The 19,488-nt window shown below is 41.8% G+C and overlaps 1 protein-coding gene across 2 annotated transcripts in view; it reads left to right on the top strand.

The window, feature by feature from the left end:
• Positions 1 to 19,488, top strand: part of UBAC2 (UBA domain containing 2) — a 172,611-nt gene that overhangs the window by 62,631 nt on the left and 90,492 nt on the right. The window lies entirely within an intron of this gene.

Here is a 19,488-nt window from a genome sequence, read left to right on the forward strand (position 1 = left end):
GATTTGATTTGGTGATATTTTATTGAGAATTTTTATGTCTGTATTTATATGTGATATTGGTCCATAGTTTTCTTGTAATATTTTTGTGTGCTTTAGGTATTAAGGTAATGGTGGTCTGATAAAATTAGCTGGGACACGTTACCTTCTCTTCTACTTTCTTAGAGTATTTCTGTAGAATTAGTATCATTTCTTCCTTAACTATTTGGCAGTTTTGGCCGGTCAAACTATCTGGACCTAGAGCTTTCCTTTTTTGGGTAGATGTTTTTATTTTTTTCCTCCATGACTTAGTTTCTTTTACATAGTAACAACTATAAGAAATTACTCAGATGGTTATATGCCTGTGAATGTTTATACACACATGGATATTTGCTTATAATTGCCCCAGTTTGGAAGCATTCGAGATGTCCTTCTGTAGGTGAATGGATAAACAAACTTGCACATCCAGACCATGAAATATTACTCAGTGCTAAAAAGAAATAAGATTATAGGGATGCCTGGCTAGCTCAGTCAATTAAACATCTGACTTTTGATCTCAGCTCAGTTCTATTTCAGGGTCATGAGTTTGAGCCCTGGATAGGGCTCAATGCCGGATGTGGAGCCTACTTAAAAAAAGTAATTTAAAAAATGAGATTATCAAGCCATGAAAAGACATGGAGGAACCTTACAAGCAAAGGTTCCTCCAAAGTAAAGGAGGGCAATTTGAAAAGGCTACCTACTGTATGATTTCCAACTAGATAACATTCTGGAAACTGGAAACAGTGAAGAGATCAGTGGTCACCAAGAGGGAGGCTGTGAGGAATAGGTAGACTGCTGAGTGTTTTTGAGTTGGTGAAACGATTATGTATGGTGCCATAATGGTGGGTTTCTGTCATCATATGTTGGTCCAAGTTCATTGACAGTACAACAGGAGTGACCCATGCTGTGACCTACAGAGTGAATGATAATATGTCAGTGTAAGTCCATCAGTTGTAACAAATGTGGCAAGTGGGGGATTTGGTAGTGGCGGAGACAATGCCTGTGTGGGTGACATCTCTGTACTTTTCTTTTCGTTTTGCTATGAACCTAAATTGCTCTAGAAAGAATAAAGTCTTAAATGAACAAAGTCTAAATGATTTTTTTCTGTTCTCTACGTTCAGTGTCATTGATTTTTGCCCCTGCCATCCATTGTTATTTCTTTCCTTCTGGTTACTTTGGCATTAATTTGATCATCTTTATTTTACTTCCTTAGGATAGAAGCCTAGACCATCGACTTGAAACCTTTCTATTCTAAAAGCAGTATTCATTGCTCTCCATTTTTCTTCAAGCACTGCTTTAGCTGCAGCCCATGAGTTTTGTGGTGTGTTTTATTTTCATTCAGTTAAAAATATTTTTCTGGCATCCCTTGTGATGTTCTCTTTGATTCATGAATTAGTCGAAAGTGGATTGTTTAATTTCCTGGGTTTCCGAAATACATTTCTGTTACTGGTTGCTAATTCTGTGTGTTCAGAGAACCTGATTTATATGATTCCAGTTCATTTCAGTTTTTTTAAAAAATATTTTATTTATTTATTTGACAGAGAGAGATCACAAGTAGGCAGAGAGGCAGGCAGAGAGAGAGGAAGGGAAGCAGGCTCCCTGGTGAGCAGAGAGCCCCATGCGGGACTCGATCCCAGGACCCTGAGATCATGACCTGAGCCGAAGGCAGCGGCTTAACCCACTGAGCCACCCAGGCGCCCCATTTCAGTTTTTTAACATTTGTTTTTTGGTCTCTCTTGGTAACTACTCCATATCCACTTAAGGATGGTATGTATTCTTACATGGCTGGGTGGTGTGTCCCACGAATGTCAGTTGGGTCAAGTTGGTTGATGTGGGTTTATGTCTTCTGCATCCCTATTCGTTTTCTGTCCACTTGTTCTCTTAGTTACAGAGCAAAGACTCTTGAATATTTTAAGTCTAATTGTGGATTTATCTACTTCTCCTTTTTAATCACCCTTAATTTCAGCTTTCTGTACCTCCTTAGTTCTTAATGGGGTACTTCCTTCCCAAGTATTTTCAAAGTTAGTCTTTGTGCATGGCAAAGCTATTGAGTCCTTGTATAAATGAAGATATTTTTTCATTTGCTGTCACTTTTAAATAATGATGATTTGTATGGATGAAAATTTTAGTTTGATGTTCTTTTTTTCATTATTTTCATGGTATTTCTCCTCAGTCTTATTGAATCTCTTGTGTCTTGAGAAAGCTGAGGTTGATCTTGTTCTTTTGTCATTTGTTTTGTCTTTGCCTTTGAAAGTTATTGAATTTACCCTTGGCTTTCTTAAGTATCACTTAATTGGTAATCTGTATATGTACAGATTATTCTTAAATTGTATGGCTAACCTGTAATTGAAATATTTTTGTGTTCTTTAAATATATTTTCTCCAACCCCACCCCTTCCTCTCGGCCTTTTATGCTGACTTCTTGGAGAGTTCCTTAATTTTTTTTTTCCTGGCATAGTAATTCATTCATCAGTTGTGTGTCTGTCTTATCTGTTATGTTTTTCATACTTAATGTGTCTACATAATTTGATTCCATATTTTTAATATGTTCTTTTTTTTTCTTATATTGGTATATATATTAATACAGATGATAACTTGGGGTTTTTCCAAAAATTCTGTTTCATTGGTAATACCATGCAGTTTGTTATTTCTCTTCTGTTGTGATTATATTCTAAGAACGTGTAGCTATTTGCGCCTTACAGCTTACGTTACCTCGAGGCATATTAAGCTATTTCAGCGATGTCAGATCAGATGAGGGGGGAATGAGCCTCCCAGGGTAGAGACCCCGTAGTCACCACAGCACCCCATCTGTTGCCCACTCTCGTTGGCTGATACTCTCTCGGGCATGTGGGCTGCATGTGATTCACCTTCAGACTCTTGGAAGTAAACAATATTGAGAAGAAACATTTTTCTTCGTATGGTGATTTTCCTGGGGTGGGGGTGGGGAGACAGGGCATAGAGGAAGAAGTTGGTCAGGGAGTGCTGTGCCTAATACCAGCCTTTCAGTGTGGTTGTTGACAGATGTCCTCGAGTTCTTACTGTTGAGGTGCTTTGGGCTCGTTCTGGTTTTCATCTCTTTTTGATTGTACACTTGGTGGGTGCTGTCAACCAGGGAACTCGTGCCTTTCTCTTGAATTTTTTCCCAAGTTATTTTGATCATCTCCTCTTCCATTTTCTTGATTCTCTCTTAACAGAGATCCTGTTATCTGGATGAACAGGTGTAATTTTAATCCTTTTTTTTTTCTCCTCTTCCTTTTTGTATTTTTGCTGCCCTTGCTGGGAAACTACTTGAGTTTTGTCTTCTAACTTTTCTAATTAATATTTAAAAATAAACTTTTATTGGGTGCCTGGGTGGCTCAGTCGGTTAAGCCTCTGCCTTTGGCTTAGATCATGATCTCAGGGTCCTGGGATTGAGCCCTGCATCGGGTTCTCTGCTCATTGGGGAGCCTGCTTCCCCCTCTCTCTCTGCCTGCCTGCTTGTGATCTCTCTCTTTGTGTCAAATAAATAAATAAAATCTTAAAAAAAAACTTTTATTAAAGGACAGCATGTGCATGGAAAGTATACATATTTCAGAGTCTGCTGAATTTTTACAAAGTGACATTCCTTTATTTATTTATTTATTTATTACAAATTTTATTTATTTACTTCAGAGAGAGAGAGAGAAAACACAAACAAGAATGAGCAGGAGGAGTAGAAGGGGCAGAGGGAGAAGCCGGCTCCCCACTGAGCAGGGAGCCTGACATGGACTCCATCCCAAGATCCTGAGATCATGACCTCAGCTGAAGACATACATGGAACAGACTGAGCCGCCTGGGTGCCCCAGTGACATCCCTTTAAACACCATCCAGATGGAGAAGTAGAGCATTGTCTGCACCTTTGCTGCCTCACAATCACGGCTTCCTCCCCAGAGTCTGTACTGACTTTTAGCACCTCATTTAATTTTGTCTGCTTTTGAACTTGGTGTAAATGGAAGTGTAGACTCCATGTCTGGTGTCTTTGTCTTAGTACCCTGTTCGGTTTCATCCACGCTGCCGCACCTCTAGTAGTTCTCACTTTACCATTACCATCTAGTGTTCTGGCACGCGAGTCCCTGCTGTGTATCCGTTCTGCTATTGATGGACTTGGGGGTTGGCTCTGATTGGGGACCATCATGAATTCTTTTGCTGTGAACATCCTTGAACGTGTCATTGGAGGTGTGCGTGTACACACCTCTGTTGGGTATATTTCTGGGAGTTGGAAGCCGAATCAGGGCATGCCTCTGTTTACCTTTAGAATGGGTTGCCAGTTCTCCGGCGGGTCAGGACTTTGGGAGCAGCTCTGCTGAGTGATCCTGGCCCAGAGTCTTTCACAGGGTAGTGGTAAGAATGCCAGCAGGGAGCACAGTCATCCGAAGGCCCTCTTCCAAGATGACTCACTCACATGGCTGTTGGCAGGAAGCCTCAGTTCCTCATCATGAAATTGCCTAGAGAGCTACATCACATGGCAGACATGGCCCCCCCCAGAGCAAGTGATCCAGGAGAATTAGCAGTTGTTTTCATTTTAGTCATTCTGGTGGATATTTAGTGATATTATTATTGTGGTTTTAGTTTGCATTTCTTTAGAGACTGATGAGATGAAGTACCTTTTCATATATTGAGTAGCTTTTAAATATTTTTGCTCTCCTAGTTTTAATTTCTGGTATTCCCTTTTTATTTTCAGAATATTCATTTCTTTTGGCATCCTGGTTTCCCCCATCCCCCATGGACGTAATATTTTTTTTCTTACATCTCTAATGGTATTAAGCATAATCCCTCCCCCACTGCCAGGTTTTTCATTTCCCTGCACAGTTTCTGTTTCTTCTAAGTTCCTTCTTTTTCTCCTTGTTGTCTGCTTTTGATGTTAGGGGTTTTCCTTAGATTTCTCTGAGCCTTGGGCTATCTGTTCATTTTTAAGAGCCAGCTTCTAAAAAGGGGCTGATTGAAGAAATGAGCTTGTGTTCAAGGTGCTGAATGACCATACACTTCATTGTAGGGCCTCCTGGTTGGGATGTTTCCCTATGAACTCTCAGTATCAGGATCTGTACATTTATGTCTGTTTTTCCCCCTCATGAATTATCACATTGCCCAGAGCATACTCTCTTGTCTTCTGTCTATAGGGTATAAGTCTAGGAGTCTCAGCATTTAGTATATAAACTTTGATTTTTAGTATTATATCTGCACTCTCAAATATGTTTGAATGGGAGCCCCCCGCCACAAGTCACAAGACACTCCTTGTTACCATTTCTAGATAATACAGCCCAGTCCACCACTGGGATGGGCAGGCAGACACTAATGGGAGATGATCAGTGTTCAGACTGTCTCTTAGCAGCTCCAGAAAAGTCTGGCACTGCTAATCGTATAGACCCTTGGCGAGTGGAATGGTCATGGGTTTGCTTCTCAGCTTTCATCATTGCTGGTTTCGTCTTTTGTTTTCTCCGATATGCCAAGTTTAGTTAGCACTTGATTCCTGTTTTCCACCTCAGAGACTTTTACAGTCATCAGGTCTTCCTTATTGTTGTGGGTTTATGCCTTTGAAAAAGTTACTTAATGCCATTCTTACAAGGTTTTACAAGGTGAGAACAGAGAAGCTAAGTACACGTGCTCCAGCTACCATCCTTGACTGGCAATACTGTTTAAAAGTGTGTGCGTTTTAAGAACACTTAAAATTGTGGATTCAAATTTTTTCTCCATTGATTATATCAGGTTACCTCTACAAGCATTCAGAAATTTTACTTAAAGTCATTTTACCTTATGTTATCCTCAAACAGTATTCTTCTACTCAAAACAAAATAGACTTGTAACCAACTGCTGTATTGTTCCATGAGCCTTTGTCCTATTGTGTATTTTGGTCAGTTTTGTCTCATCCCAATTCTCACCCAGTCGTAGCAACCACTAGTATCTCTTCGAGGCTCATTCTTTGTTTCCTCACAAATTATGTTTCAGTCATCGACTCGCTGTACTCTGGGATTCACTGAAGCAGTGGTGATGAAGGAAGCAAGCAGGAACCTGCTTCGTCTCGGGGTCTGTCTACAGGAGTCTAACGTTCTGCTAATTTCTGTATATACCATATTTCTAGCAGGATGAATTTCCTACAAATCTCATCGCAGAAGGACCTTTCCTGTCTTTGATGTTTAGATTATGTGTTTGTCATAGATCTTGTTTTATCCAGATTTTCTAATTATGCTTCTTGGCATTTCAAAGGATAAAACTTTCCAGGAATGGGCCCAGATGATTCAGAAGGCTAAGAAATAAATTTTATCAGGCCAATCTATTATTTGATAGACTAATTTGGTTATTTGGACCTGTTTAAAATGATCAGTCATAGATAATTTAAATGTGATTCTTAATTTTGTAGTCTTATGTTAGACTTTCAGTTGAGCTATGGTGTTACTGTGGTTAAAGAGTTGGCACCAAGAGGTAGTGTTAACTTTAAATCTTGAAAGTGCTAAGGGATTGGGTTCTCTATAGCCAAGAACCAATTGGAGAGTTAGCAGCGCACCTATAATCATCTGTGGTCATCTTGAATATCAGCCGTTGGGATATTTTAAGGGAAGTGGGTATTGTGGGCAGAGTTAACAAGTGACAGTTAGCTTTCTGAATTATTTGTCCCTCTGGCGTGAACTTCGGCTAAATATTTAACATATAAATAATCACCACAGCTTGAATGATGATCTGTGCCTTTATTTTAGAAGAAAGATATTTCTCAAGATAAAGATAGAGCTACTGGGGCCTCCACATTTGAAGTCATTGCATTAATCTGTTTAGAATGAATGCTAGCTTAACTGAATTGGATGAGTAGGTACTTTAAATCCCTTCTCTCCTTTGATTCCTGTTCAAAAATGCCTTGTGAAATTGGTATGGTTTTATTTATTTTACTGGTAGGAAAACAGATTCTCAGACTAAGAAATCTGTCCAGGAGTATGTAACTCAGTGACAGAGCTGGAATTTTGACCTACATCTCTCCTAGATCTAAAACACAGAGTGCCTCCTGGTCAAGATAAATTAGGAGAAGTTGACAGGTTGGTGGTTCATCCCATGTATCCGTTTGCAGAGGATCATGTTTCTGAGTATAGATGACAAGAAATACTTAGGCGTTCTCTCCTAATGAGTTTCTCTTTATAAACTCTACTGTTGTGTAGCTAAAGCCTTTGGAATTAAGACCTGTTTCTCTCCATTCTCTCGTGCCCTTCTCCTGTTCCCCCTTTAACTTCTTCCCGCCCTTCTGCTCAGCCCTCTTCCTCCTCCCCGCTTGCAGCAGTACATACTAGTTTGGCTGGCTAGACTTAGCAGAGTAAGTGGGTACTTAAATGTGATTGCACCAAGCAAAGTTGACTAAATGAAAGAGAATCTTCTCAAAGCTTATTTAAAGTGAGAGATATGAGATAATAAGGAGCCTCAGCTCATGGGCTGCGGGAAAAGCTTAAAGGTGACTTCTTGCAGCTTTCTTTGAATATCCTTGTCCTCGGACGAGGTCAGTCTCTTGAAAGATGCTTTCTGAGGACATTTCTTTCTTTCTTTCTTTTAAAAGATTTTGTTTATTTATTTGACACAGAGAGAGAGATCACAAGTAGGCAGAGAGGTAGGCCGGGGGTAGGGGGAAGCAGGCTCCCCGCCTGATGCAGGGCTGGATCCCAGGACCCTGAGATCATGACCTGAGCGGAAGGCAGAGGTGTAACCCACTGAGCCAGCCAGGCGCCCCGAGGACATTTCTCAACGCGCTCATCACCATAAAAACTGAATAATCCATTGTATGATGAGTGATTTAGTATGGGTCTCCTCCACTGGAACCGAAGCTTGACACGAGGGGACCTCGTCGGTCTGGCCCTCTGAGGGAGCCTTGGTGAGCTTCATGGCTCCACCTAGTGGGCACCGGTGTCGGATGGATGGGTGAACGGAGGGCGGACAGCGTGAACAAATGATTGAAAAGGGCACTCATCTTTTGACTGCTTTTCTTCTGCTTCTGTTTGGACATTGCAGGAGCCTCCTCCCTGTCACCGTCTCAAAGCTGTCGTCTGCACTGCCCCCCCCCCCAGCTTATCTCCAAAGGAGATCTGATCTTACTCCTTTACACCTTCAGAAACCTGTGGCTTCCCACTGCTGTTTGTTCGTGAGGCGCCTCAGAGTTGAGTTCAGCCCACCTTTCTAGGCTCATTTTCTCTCATTCCCCCTTGTACTGCACACACCAGCTACAGTGCATTATTCACCAGTACTTGTTGCTCCGGGGTCATCTCACATCTCTCTGAGTTTACGTGGGCAGAGGCTTCTCCTCGCAGCATCCTTTCTCCCACGCCTGGCAGACTTCTGCTTAGCCTCAGGACTCGCCTGGGATATCGAGTCTGTGGAACCCACCCCAGCCCGAACGATCCCTCCTTCCTTTGTGTTCATGGACGAGTTTATGCTTACAAGTTACACAGAACACTTATTACTTGGTTTTGTAACTACCTGATTGGCTACTCGCTCAACTTAAGAGTAGGGTCTTCTCTTTTATGGCCCCTTCAGTATGAGGCATCTAGGAGACAGCATGGAGTCGTGCAAAGGGTGTTCCTTAATTCCAGAGAGATCTGGCTGTGATTGAAATTCTGGCCTACCACATGCTGAGTTACTTTAATTATTCTTTTGTACTACTGCTCTTTCTTTTCTTTTCCTTCGTTCTCTCTCTCTCAGTAAGTCACCTCAAGTCTGTTACTCAGAAAAATATAAACGTCGAGTTTCAAATTTGGTTTCAGTAGTAGTTTTAAAGGATTGAAATGTGGACTTATAAAATCATTTCCAACATCTTTCCTAGAGAGAAATGTCTAATTCATTCATTCTTACTTTCTCAGAATATCTCTTTTCCCAGCCAAGGTCTCAGTCCTCCCATCGGTCCAGTGTTGGGCGTGTAAGGCCATGTGTGCGACAGCATCTGCTAGGAGTCCGTGAGCACACACCACTCACATCCCAGGCACGGCATGCCGCCTCGATCTCCCCTTAATCCTCAGAAGAATCCTGTACAGTGGGAACTGTCCTCTCCGTGGAGGACACAGGCTCAGAAACCTCGAGCACCATTTTCTGTAACGTGATGAAAGAAAAATCTTGATGTTAGAAGATAAGTGCGAAGAGGAAGTGGCTTCTCTTTCCTCACTTATGTGTTTGATACTGTCCCAGGAGCGATTAGGAAATGAAAACACTACTCACGGTAATGAAGACATTAGTAATGTTTGAAGCTCAGTGTGTTTGGAATCAAATAAAATGGGATACAGAGTTTCTTACCTTGGAGGCTGCAGGTTAGTGTGAAAGGAAGACTCCGCTTTTCACCCTGCAGGGCTAACACTGGCCCTTTCAGTGGGCAGAGCATCCTTCCAGGGGAAGCATTGAATGGATCCTGTTTGAAAGGGTCTGTGGACTATCATCAGAGGGTTATGGAAACCTTAGTGATCAGTGATTTTCTGTGTGAACATGAGGACAGTGGTATAGTTAACCTAACCCACTTTCCTCAGCCTTGGTCAGCACTTTCAGCAGCACACTTCTTGGCTGCGGGTGGGGGAGGGGTGCTCTGGCGTGCCCTGCAAGGTGTTAGGCAACATCCCTGATCTCCACCCACAAGATGACAGTGGTGACCCCACCCCCAGTCACAACAGCTGTTGCCTGATGACACATGGGGGGAGGGGGGAAAATTGCCCCCGATGGAGGGCCACTAACCTAAACCGAGCTTTTATAGTACTGATCACCTCTATTTTGAGATCCCGTAATGTGCATGGTGCTTGGTTGTTAAGTAGCACCTTGAAAGGAGCCCACGCCCTTGAGTTGCTGTTGGCCTATGAAGTTTGTTGAGATATTTTGCTAGGTGCAATGTTTCTAGTAGTGGACTGAAATAGCTTTGGTCGAGGCTATTAGTAAAAATTTGTTTCAAAGAAGTTTAACATCTGTTTTCATTTCTGCTTTTGTAAGTTGCTATGCTACTCAATTCCTTTATTTTAGATGTTTCCTCTTAGAACTTAAAACATTTGAGTATGTGTTGAAATTTTCAGTTTAATGGGATATATGTTTTATTTGAGCAGAAATAAAACTATTAATAACTTTAACTCAAGATAGGACAGTGGAAAGTTTAATGATGTTAAGTGAGGCTGAGATGAGAGCAGTGTAGATAATAGTGAAGGGAACTAGAAGTCTAGTATATTCAAGATTCACTTCCTGTTCTTGTTTGTCATTGGAAAGTTGCACCTTATGAAAGATTTGAGATTCAGATCATTGCATTATTCTAAGAAAAAAAGTTCAAAATGCTAACCATGTCTTGGTAACCATAGCAAAATATATAGCACACAAAAATAATCTCATACCTATCTTAGGGTTGGATTTTTGGAGGTATGATCTATGTTGAGTTCTGAAGTATCTAATGTGCTTTTGTTACCTGAGGCAGAGGGATAAGCCTTTCTCAGTAATAAGAACACAGGCATGCCTGTTCGCTGAAGCAATAGAACCAACTCTGGCTTACCTAGCAGAGAGGGAGTTTACTAAAGCAGTTGCTAGACTATTTGAGTGGCAGAAAACCACTCAAGGATGCAATGAAGTCAGAATAACAAAGTTATCCCTCCCCTAAACTCATACTATTTGTTTCCTTAACGTTTGTTGTTGGCTCATAGAACCTCAGGCTGGTGAGAACAGCTTGGTCTCTATTATTTTCAACCCTTGTTCTGGTGCCTGGAACAGTGCTTCCTTCATAGTAAGCCCTTAATAAATATTTGTTGTGTAATTAAATTACTACATTGAGGATATGTTTGTTAATATTAGCAACAACATGGAGAAAAAATACAGAGTAACATTGTAAAATGTATTATTAGTGTTACACATTCTATTTGGAGATTTTTTCCATAGCTGAATTTACTCTTTCTGCTAAGGAATCTTTGTAAACACATACTGAGTAACTGCTTTATACCAAAGAGCCCTGTTTTAGGTATGTTCCTGGTTTAGATGAATATCCACAGCGGTCAGCCTTACTCCGACCGTGAAAGCGGAGGATCTTAGAACTATCGAGTCACTAGGGTCTTGTCTGCGTATTTAACAGTCAGAGCGTAGATTGACATTCATGCCTCTCTGAGTCTTAGCTCAGATCATTCCTTCTGTGTAACACAGACTTAATGCTGCTTTTTTTTTTTTTTAAGGCAAAAAATGTAGTGAATGGTCCTCTGTTTATTGTACAAAAAGTAATATGAGTGTATAAACTCATCGAACTGGGGCTGCCTATTTATATTTTCTACGGCAGTGTTGCAGATGTTTATAAAAGTAGATGTTAGTGTCTAAAGATGACTTTTCGATTGTATTCAAATTTTGCTGCTAAAATGGGAAGTACAAATAAGCATAGGCTGCAAGAAGAAAAATGCCCCATGAGGCAGTCTCTGAAAAAGCACCAACCATATGCCACTCTAGTTATTTGGCTATTCATTTTTATTTTAACTTAATGGAAAAAACTGTGCTTTTCCTCTTCAGAGCTCCCAAATGCTTCCACTATGTTTTAGACATTAAGAATTTTTTATGAAGTAATTCAGGCTTACAGAAAAGTTATAGGAAAAGGACAAAGAAACTTCCATAGATTCTAAACCCAAGTGCCCTAATTATTAACATTTTTCACATTTGCCTTGTCGTTTCCTCTCTATGTACGTACAGTATTTTTTCCAAATAATTTGAGAGCAAGTGTAGGTATAATGCCCCTTTACCCCTAAATACATCAGAACATATTAGTTTATATATATTTGGCAATTATCCCAATAATGTCCTGTTTTATAGCAAAAAGGGGAAAAAGTTTGGTCTGTGGTCCAATCCATTATTATATCATGCATTTGGTTGTTATGTCCCTTAACTCTTTAATCTGGAATAGTTCTCATTCTGTCCTTGTCTTTTATGAACTTGACATTTTTTTTTAATATTTTATTTTATTTTTTTTTATTTGAGAGAGAGTAAGAGAGCAGAAGTGGGGTGAGGGGCAGAGAAAGAAGCAGGCTCCCCTCTGAGCAGGGACCAATGTGGGACTCGATCCCAAGCCCTGGGATCATGACCTGAGCCGAAGGCAGACGCTTAACTGACTGAGCCACCCAAGGTGACCCAGAGGATGATTTATTTTAGAGAAAGAGAGAGCATGCCCATGTGGGCATGCATGAGTGGGAGGAAGGGCAGAGTAAGAGGGAGAGAATCTCAAGCAGACTCCCCCTGAGTGTGGAGTCTGCTACGGGACTCAATCTCAGGACCCTGAGATCATGACCCTGAGATTAGGGCCTGAGCCAAAAATCAAGAGTCTGCTGCTTAGTCAGCTGAGCCACTCAGGTGCCCCTCTTGTTTCTTCTTTTTTAAATTAAATGCTCCTTCCTCTCTTTTGGTAGAGTATTTTGGTGTTTTCTGTGGCATGATGGATAGATACGCTTCGATTGGCTTGCTCACTGACTTTCCCATGGGTCCTCTCAGTGTGCCTCTCATAAAGCAGAGGGTGGAAAGCTGAATACTTTATTTCTGAAGCCCCATCCCATCCAGAACGCTGGATAGGATGTAGGCTCCTCCGGTCAGAAGAACTTGCATGGTGCCGAGTTCAGTGTGAGCCAAGGCAGTAGTCGCATATGAAATACCAGCTTTGTGGTCTAGTTCCACAGACCCAACAGGTTCTGGAGGTGATAGTTCACATAACTTCCTGATTCCCAGATTATATTGACATGATGTGAGGACTTCCTGATTTCCCAGCATCCTGAATATGGCAGAGGAAGCAGTCTTGCAGGGAGACCGGTTTGGTGTTGTTCCTGGAGGCGTAGCCTGAATCTGCCCTTCTAGCCTTTTCAGCTGTTTTGTAAGTACCTAATTCTGTGTATTAAGTCTTTTTCTGCCCAAGATAGCTTGAGAGCTATTCTGTTATCTATAAGTGAATCTTTGCTGACAGGACTGGTAATCCAGAGAATTTGACTTTTTTACATCGGACTTCGAGTGTGTTTATACAGAGCAGTATACCTGAATCTGAAATACTTACATTTGAACTGGAACGTGGTGGAAGGAAAAGAAAGTAGCTCTTTGTGTTGGGAGATCAGTGGAGCATCACGTTTGTGCATGTGTGTGTGTTTATGAAACCCTGACGATCTTTTCATGTGGATTTCTGTATAATCTGTTCTTTGCTGGTGACTTTGTCACCAAAAGCCGTCTTTTACTAGGACTTCTTGAAGGTCGGTCAAGACTTTTCTCCGATGTGATCTTGAAATATGGGTGTGGCCACGTGTCTCATTCCTGTCCTCATGTGGTCTGGGTCGTGCAGCGAACTAATGAGAGGCGGACTTGGAGCCATGTGATAGCCACTGCCGTCTCTCTCAGTCCTCTGTGAGTCTGGCCCTGAATTTCTGCTTCCACTCCTCATGTAACAGAAGTACGGGAATGTGTTGGAGACTACACTTAACCATTTTTAAAATGTGCTACAGAAATATTTCAAGCATAACACAAATGTAGGGAGAATACTACAATGACTACCATGTACTCATCACCTTGTCAGCATTTTACCTGACGCACAAACTCAAATAATTTGACAACTGGATCCCTAATGGGATACTTTTTTTACTTTCCATCCACCACTTTTCTATTGGCTTCCTCAGTCCTGCATGGCCAAGACCTACAGCATCTTTCAACCCTGCCCCTGCCTCCAATTGACTGGTTTCTCCCTTGGTCTCTCCAGACACCCGAGTGTGTAGGGACAGGCACAGTCAGGCCGTGTCCCAGGTTGAGCACTTAGCAGGTCATGGGACTGAAAATTGTCATGCTGTGATTTCTTGTTGTGGGAGTGGTGTGTCTATGGGTCCTTTTTGGTGATGCCTTCTTCTTAATGGCTATTCTTCAGGTAAAGCTAACAACACTCAAGTTCATGACCTTTCCTTGCTCTTGATCCCTTAATAGGGCAGAGTCAGTACTACACAGGATGGCACTTGTGGTCCTTTCATTAACTCTCCTGAACTGCAGTATGTATGTGGTAAACCAGTGCGTAATCCAGTTGGCATTTATTTATTTTTTAAAGATTTTATTTATTTATTTTACAGAGAGAGAGATCACATAGGCCGAGAGGCAGGCAGAGAGAGAGAGAGGAGGAAGCAGGCTCCCTGCTGAGCAGAGAGCCTGATGTGGGGCTCCTGGGACCACGACCTGAGCCAAAGGCAGAGGCTTTAACCCACTGAACCACCCAGGCGCCCCTTGGCATTTATTTATTTATTTATTTTTAAAAAGATTTTATTTATTTATTTGACAGATAGAGATCACAAGTAGGCTGAGAGGCAGGCAGAGAGAGAGAGGAGGAAGCAGGCTCCCTGCTGAGCAGAGAGCCCGATGTGGGGCTTGATCCTAGGACCCTGGGATGATGACCGGAGCCGAAGGTAGAGGCTTTAACCCACTGAGCCACCCAGGTGCCCCTTGGCATTTATTTTTTAAACCTAACTGCAGGCAGTATATGAGCAACAACCCCATATATTTTCACTGTATATATTAAAACGAAAAGCCCATGTTTCGCTAAAGGACATGTGGGGAAACTTGTAGAGCTGCCACCCTCTGGCAGGAAGAGCACATGGCGATGTTACCATTTTTAGAGCACTATTAAAGCCTTTTGTAGCCTCCTTGTAGTTTCATTCTGACACACTCTTTTCTTCTCAAAACCTGCATGAGAAAAGTCATTCTTACAAGTATAGAAATCAGAAATAAATGTTCTCACACTCTGAGAACACTGATAAAAGCCAGTCAAATGCTATTTGAATTCTTGGTTTGGATCATTTGTGGTAGGTACCGTGTGGGACCGTAGAGTCATGGGCCCAGGGTTGCTTGCTGTTCAGTTGAGTAGGCAAGACATCTAAAAAACATTGTTGGGACTGAGAAGCCACATAGTAGGTATGCAAATAAAGAGAGAAAAGTTCTTTAAAACTTTAGAGGAAGATAAACTTTTGAAAAGTAAGGTCATGTATTTTCCCACGTGTGCCCCCCCTCCCATAGGTCCCTTCCTTCTAACGGCTGCACAATGGCGAAGGTTTCTGTAAGGCAGAGCGTCTGGGTGTGCATTATCAGGGAGACATTAAATGACTGTATCTACCTTGTGTTTCTTCGTTGTATGCGAAAGGAAGAGGAAAAGCTGGGGCACTCCTTATACTCACAGCAGAAAGCTGTTTTTGTTTTGTTTTTAAGAAATCTTGACTTGATTTCATTGTCATTCCAGGTTCCAATTTAGTATATTTTTCATGATTAATATTCCAGTACAAAGCACAGATTATCTGTTGCTGCCTAACAAGTTAGGACCGGCAATGATAAAACTCCTTCCCCATTGCGCTTTAATAGTGCAAATCCTACAGTAACCACAGCTAGTATTTGATGCCCTGTGGTCGGGATATAGCTTACGAATGTTTCTGATGTACAGGGTGCTGTGCTTGGAGTTACTCAGAATAGAAAGAAGTAAAAGTCAGGCTCCTCCCCAGAGGAGCTTGTGTTTCGGATGAGGGATGGAAGAGCGAATGCACGTGAAGTAATTGACCGTGGGCTGTGTGATGTTGGCAGAGAGTTTGCACGTTATTTCATGCTCTTGTTTCCTTGACAAGAGAACAAATCTAGAAGGGCTAAAAGACTGGGCAGAGGTGGCGTAGCTGATTAGTAGGCGGACCAGAACAGGGCCACAGGCTCCCAGGCCAGTGTGTTTTCTCTTTTCTTTAATTCTAATATACATCTAAAGTTAAAACTATGTGGCATTGAGTATATAAGATTCAAATAAGTCGAGGAAAGGAAGATGGGTGGCTGTGAGTAGTCAAAGAAGACTTTAAGGAGGAGGTATGATTGGGATGTGTGTAAAGAACAAATGGGGAAGCAGAATAATCCAGTTATTGGGAACCAAATATTGGTTATATTCATGGTGCAGAAACAAAACCATCTAGACCAACTTGAAAGGTACATGTTGGGCAATAGAGGGAAATTAGGTTGCAGGGGCTTGAAAGTGTGGGAGAGGAACTTGGACTTTGTGTGGTAGATCATGGGGAACTGTTCTCAGTCCTGGAGTATGAAATGACACAGTGCAAGTGGGATTAAGGAAGATTGTGTTTGTTTGCCAGGAGAACTGGATAGTAAGTGCATTTTTCTTTTCTTATGTTCTGTTTACTGGTCTGTTTCCTTCTAACTAGATTGATTACTGTATTAGTCAGAAGGCTGGCCTATGTTGTAGCCACAATTTAACCCTGAAATCTCAGTGGCTAAGTACAAAATTGTATTTCATGTTTGTGCTATTTGACCAGCATGAATGGTTGGGGTGAGAGGTGGGGAGTTCTCCACTTACTCATTCAAAGATCCAGGCTGACAAAGGTTCCCACCATCTAGAACATCTCTGGTCACTGTGACAGGAGACAAGAGGGGGATGGAGTATCTCTCACTGCTAACACTTCAGCCCACAAGGGACATGTGACTTTTGGCTCCAACCCATTGGCCAGAAGCAGTCATATATGCTCCTAAGGGATTGGAGGGGATTTGGTGAACAGTTGAGGACCTGGACCATAATTCTGCTTGTTTAAGACAAGTAGAATAGTGATTAATATTACTGTGCAGACCCTGGAATTGGACTGTCAGTATTTAGGGCATGGCTCTCCCACTTAGAGCTGTGTGACCTTGGGCAATTTACTCAGTTTGTCTGGGATATCATTTCCTTGTCTGTAAAACAGGGATAGTAGTAGGTTGAGCCTCACAGAAGTATTATGAGGCTTGAATGAGATTTTATACACACGCAGCTTCTGTAGAGATGTTGTGTCTATGTGGGCGTGTATATTGCTCCAAGCACCATGCCATGTTACTGTTAGCAAGTATTCGTTTGTGTCATTGTCATTGTTGTTACTCTGTTGGCTTCCAGTGTAACATCTGGAAGGATGTTTCTGACAGTAGTTGAGGGACTGGGGGAAAGCCATCCTTGCACTCCAGGTCAGTTCCCAGGCACTGGGGTCCGAGGGTGTGGATTTAGTGCCTACTTCTACCTTTGCATGTGACCTGGTACTCGAGGTCCCTCATCAGCAAAACTGACATAATGATTGTCCCCGTCTCTTAAGGGAAGGAGGAATAAGTGAAATAATGCCTGCCAAGTGCTTGGGAACAGCATGTAGGAAGCAATCAGTGAATTTTTTTCTGAGCTAATTGACCTTTTATTTTAAAAGAAATACAAGGATTATCTTTTAAGTGATTATTGCTTTTCAGAGTTTGATGTGAAACAGACTTGCCTTGGCAGCAGTTCTCATGAGTGCCTTTATTTAGTCTGTCCTGGATTCAGAAGAATAGGCCATGTTGTCAGCAGTCAGCTTTTCATTTTTCATTCTGACCCGAGTAGTGAATAAGAGCATGTTTTTAGCTTTGCAAAGAATAGCGAATTACAATGGACGAAGGAGATACCAAAATAGACTATTTCGAGGGCTAATTTAAGGTCAACGCTTCCCCTTTTAAAATTGCCCGGTATTTTTTTACTGATTGGTAGGAGTCCCTGCCCTTGCCTCTTGAAATATCAAGTTATTTTGAAGCAGAACTCTGTATCTAGATTTAAACTGACTTGTTGGGTAATGAGCTCTGTTTTTAATGCACCTGAATTGCAGGATCCCAGAGGGTCGTGGTCTTCGGTTGCACACATGCTCTAACATATATGCTTTAGTTTAGGTAACAAAGCGTTTAAGGTGTCTCTTTCCACTGGGAAATATTTCAACACGGCTTTTGGAATTTTGTTAGTTATAGTCCAGAACAGGTATTAGGTGGATACTTGAGAACGTCTTGTGTGCCGGGCTCTGTACCAGCGGCTGCGCAGAGCAGATGACAACAGTGTCTTCACGGAACTCACAGTCTGGCCAAGTTTATAGTCTGCCTGCTGCTGGCTTTTGGTCCTGTTTAAGGATTAGATGGTCTGCCAGCATATAATGGACCAGGCTAAACCTTCTAATACCTTTTCAGGGCCTGTGTGATATAATTCTGTCTGCTTACGGCCAGGACAGAGTGAGGTTTACATTCCTGATGTTGCCTCTGACTTACCAGGGCTCTCTTCGGAACTCTGGTGTCTTTTTTTTTTTTTTTTTTTTTTAAAGATTTGATTTATTTATTAGAGATCACAAGTAGGCAGAGAGGCAGGCAGAGAGAAAGGAGAAAGCAGGCTCCCTGCTGAGCAGAGAACCCCATGAGGGTCTCCATCCCAGGACCCTGAGATCATGACCTGATCTGAAGGCAGAGGCTTTAACCCACTGAGCCACCCAGGTGCCTTGGAACTCCAGTGTCTTGATAAAACGTGGGCGATGCTGTGTGCTCATCCTGTTTCACAGGACAAAAGAGGAAGACATTACCTCAAGTATGGACTGTTGCGTAAATTCAGTTTGTCACGTACACTAACATAGTTTCTGACATCTGACATTTACTGTTCTGTACTCTCTGGGCTGTTCTGTGCGATCATTGAAGAGTTGGTGCATTTATACTGATTCAGACTAAATAGCTTTGAGGGTTTTTTTAAAATTAACCAAATATCCTTTTAGAAAAAAATAAAATTATCGAGAGGTGGATACATTTCGCTGTTATATAACCGTCAGCTTTCCTAGATAAGTTTTTCTAGCTCATGATTATTATTTAAAATTGTTAATAATGTGTCACCTTGCTCATATGGAAAATACTTAGAGGGTTATGATTTTCAAACAGGGTGTTGTATATAAGGCCACTCCTTTGTTCCGTAACAGAATACAAAGATTATACAACACTGTCCCTGTGCTCCAAGTTTACCTATTCGGTGAGAAAGAGAAATGTAAAGCCAACTAATAGTCCAAGACACTGTAAGTGGGCATGAAGGCCACGTGTAAAACATGGTTTCATGAATGAAGTAGGTAGTAAGGGCCTTTTGAAGGAGAGTGAATGGCTGAGTTCGATGGGAGTACAGACTGACTTTTCTTTCTTTCTTTCTTTCTTTCTTTCTGGATTCATTGGAGATAGGATTGATGTTTACCTTTTTGGCAATACAACTACTGATTGGGGCAAATTATGTAGATAAATTATGTGGTACAGTGGAGGGAGGAGGCAGGAAACTAAACAGATAAAAGAATGTGTTATTCCTTTGCCAAGTGACATAGATACTCTCTTGTTTGAATGATCTTAAGTTCCTTAGCACAGAGAGGACTTTCTCACCTGCTGTGCAGCAGCCCGTTGGCTCATACATAAGCTGGTCTGTGCTCCAGTGTCGTCGGCAAACTCAGGCACCACAGACGTGCTCTGACATTACAGTGGCCTCTGTTTCTGATTTTCCTTCAGTAGCTTTCATCACAGTTTTTCTTTTGGGATCTAATTCAAATGACTCTGTAAGTGGCACCCGCCATGACATGTAGTCTTTTGCCCTTTCTTCTCCTTCACGTGGAGGGTTTGTGTGTGGAGTGAATGGAAAGGCCCTAAGATCCTGACTTCCATCCAGGTGGTCTCACCTGTCTCAGCAAAGATCTGTTAAAGAGAT

The sequence above is a fragment of the Mustela nigripes genome, chromosome 15, assembly GCF_022355385.1.
Source record: "Mustela nigripes isolate SB6536 chromosome 15, MUSNIG.SB6536, whole genome shotgun sequence".
Classification (NCBI taxonomy): Eukaryota; Metazoa; Chordata; class Mammalia; order Carnivora; family Mustelidae; genus Mustela; species Mustela nigripes.